The following is a 3389-nucleotide window of genomic DNA, read 5'->3' as shown; positions in this document are numbered from 1 at the left end:
AACTCTACCGCACTTGAGATTTGAACTCACGACCATTGAGTTGCGAGTCGAGACTCTTGCCTACTCGGTCACTCAGGCGGGTATAAGCTGTTTCAACTTAGGTGATCTAGTAGAAATTCTCAAAAAGTTATTTCTTCCAGTCATTGAGAAGTCATTCGTTGTATGCTTGGCTTCTTGTAGCTTTAGCAGCAGCGCTAGTTTCTTTAAGCATAGATTAATTACCTTGAATGATCTATAAGTAGATATTAACAATTGTCTTTTATTCGTCATAGATCTCTTTACCAACTTTGTAAGAGATTTATTAGCACAATTACTGGATTTAATTGTGAAAGTACTCGCATATGTAAAATAATTGCTATTATTATTATTATAATTAATTTAGTCAAGCAAATGATTCCCAAGACTAAAATCGTACAGCATTGGCATCTAAGGGATTTATTGAAAACTCTATCGCAGTTGAGGTTTGAACCCGCGACTATTGAGTTGTTAGTCGAGATCCTTTGCCTACAGCCGGATGTAAAATAACTAAACTCCCTAACTGTTTACGGATTTGTTTTTTTCATAACCTTCGTAGTTACAAATAATTAAACTGAGATTAAAATAGAATTGAAAGATGTGTTGAATTCAATGGTGAATTCAAAATTTCATTTTGATTGTAGAAGATTTCTTGCTTATTTTACGACGAATGTAGTAAGCTTAATTTTCTAGTCAAATATTAAACATTAATTGTATTGACAGTTCCACCGTACCTACTTTGGCCATGTCGAGTGAAACGAGCTCCCGTAAAAAGGCCGTATATTTCACAATGAAAGCAGGAAATGTATTGTTATGAAATTCGTTTTTACTTAGGATACAGTCCGTATCACTGGATCGCGGATATTTTCGTACAAGAGAAATACACTTCAAAGTTGCAGCTGCATGAGGCGCCTGCGAATGCTCATTTGGCTTTTCCTTCTTTAGGGAATTTATTATTACGAAAATTGCTTAGCTGACATTTACTGAATTTGGGATTTTCGTAATAGTATTATCTAGCATAATTTGAATTGTCAATAAAACTTATTTTTTATTAACAATTCCATTGTGTTTATTCATTTAGAAACGTAAACGTAATCTAACACTGAATTGTCAATGTTTGTTTTATACTTTTCCGCTTCGTTTGGTAAGTTCACTTGTTAAACTGTCATATTGTGAAATATATATTCATTTAATCACTTTTTAGTATTCATTTATAGTGTGGATAATCATGTACCTAAAACTCAGCTCATGTTTTTGTGTTTCGGCTTTTTTGGAAACACCTATGTGATCATTGTTTAATGTCTATTGATTTTTTTTAATCACGTAGGCACAATAGCTGTTAAATACACTCTCTCGTATTTGTCGAATTATGCGAAAGCAAAAGAGCTCACGTCTGGCATTAGTATTAGTTGTTCTTGAGTTAGTGTTGGTTGTTTAGAGTTGCATTTATAAGAGAACACTTGTAAATTGAAAATAAAACAAATTCAAAGCAAAATTGTTAAATAATTAGCAAATAAGAACAAAATTTATTGACCAAAAATTGTGAGTTAGCCGCGAAAAACCGAAAATTTTTTCTTTTAAGATTTATGCCGAGTTTTTTTTAATTGTGTATTTAAGTGACATTCGTCATTGCTTTAGTTTATAAAATTTCAACAAACTAAAACAAAAAATAAATACATATTTGAAAATTTAAATTTCTGAAATTTCTAACTATAAGTTTTTTATTATTTCCATTTCACTAATATTCATTTCATTATTTCATTATAACATTTCATAATAGAAATAAGTATATGTATATATTACATATATAAATAATACACATATGAAAATTAAGAAATATAAAATTCAAAGTTTGTCAACATTAAGAATTACAATGATCTTTCTTTAGATCAAGTTAGATAGAAACAGAAAGCGTTTAACGAAGTCGCTTGTCATCACCTTTGAAATCATTTGGTATTTTGGGAAAAAGGAAATCGAACTTTTTCAGCTTCAGTACCTTGGCGTTGAACGACTATAATTGATTTTACTCCCTTCATTGCTTTTGGATGGTTTCTTGAAAACGTCTTTCAGTATCGATTTGGTCTTGGAGCAAATTGCGTATGTTAAATGGGTCCTTCCTTCCCTGGCTTTCAATAATCTGGCTTAGCCAAACAAAAAGAAACCAAATCTTAAACTTTTAAAATCATAAATCACATACGCAAAATTGCTTTCGCTTTTTAGCTGCAATTGACGTATCCTCTTCAAATAGTACATATGCTACATTGTTTCTAAACACATAAAAAACAATTTAAAAAAACAGAAAATTGCACATTAAACTACTCTACACTACTCTATTAGTGAAGAAAAGCATGATCGAAAGATTCGACCGATGTGCCAAATTTCAATGCCCCTTAAATCCTCCACTGCTGCCTCTAAATTTGTTAACTCTGAAATTTTATCCTCTTCGACAGTCATTTCTACTTCTTCCTTTGGCCTTGCTCCAATTTGCTTCAACGATGTTTTGTTATAGCTCATCCTCCTTTTTGTTCAATACTTATGGTCGCCTAAATCTAAACCTAAAAGTATTAAAATAATTGGAAATATTAGAAATATTGAATATTGGAATATTGGAATGGAGATTGTAATTAACTTACTTTTCGCCAAGTTGCCTCTGGCTTGTTGACCAGACCCATTGAATTTGATTTAGAGTTTATATTATGTCACAGTTCACGCCCCCGTGCATAAGTTTGGTTGTAGTTTTGCACCATTTCGCGATTTTCCGCAATGATCTGCAGCAGTTCACTCAATTTTTCCTTGGAAGCTGCAACCATTGAATGTTAAAACTAGTTAACAAATATATATTATATTAATATCAAAACGAGAAACAAATTTAAAAAATACTTACTTTTGTTGCACTAGTTAGTGCAAAAATCTTGTAACCAAAGAGTAACTCAAGAATACATGAAAACAGGCAAGAATGTCTAATCATTTCGATGTCTATAATTAAACTCTTTTTTCTCAAGTTTATTTTTTCTTTTTTTTTCTTAAATTTGCTCGCTCAATATTTCTCCACTGCTTCATTAAGAGATGTTTGTCGTATGCGAGTGAAAGGTAAATGGGGCCTCTCTGTCGATTAATTTGCTCTTTTGTAAAAGAGCAGTAAATAATCTGTTTAAAATATCGGATCGTCGCTAATTATTCTTTTCCTTTTTATAAACGAGTCTTTTGCTATTGTAAGACAGAAAAAATTAACTAGGAATGGCGAAAGAGGAAGTAATGAAAAGAGAAAGAGAGTCGGATGTTTGTCTGTACATTACAAAAGTGGGTTTCATTTGTGTCCACCAATTGCGACATATTTTATTCAACTAATATACAGGAAGGTGTTGTAAATATCA

At 31.5% G+C, this 3389-nt stretch overlaps 1 long non-coding RNA gene across 1 annotated transcript; it reads right to left on the bottom strand.

Moving 5' to 3' along the window:
• Positions 1-1921: 1921 nt before the first annotated feature.
• LOC119643767 lies at positions 1922-3115 on the bottom strand. Its single transcript, XR_005248426.1, has 3 exons — positions 2900-3115; positions 2649-2837; positions 1922-2570 (listed from the first exon to the last, which is right to left on the bottom strand). It is a non-coding gene; the product is annotated as an uncharacterized LOC119643767 (long non-coding RNA).
• Positions 3116-3389: the final 274 nt, after the last annotated feature.

This window comes from Glossina fuscipes, unplaced genomic scaffold (genome assembly GCF_014805625.2).
Source record: "Glossina fuscipes isolate IAEA_lab_2018 unplaced genomic scaffold, Yale_Gfus_2 61594, whole genome shotgun sequence".
In the NCBI taxonomy this organism is placed as follows: Eukaryota; Metazoa; Arthropoda; class Insecta; order Diptera; family Glossinidae; genus Glossina; species Glossina fuscipes.
This window is presented reverse-complemented; position numbering and strand designations above follow the sequence as displayed.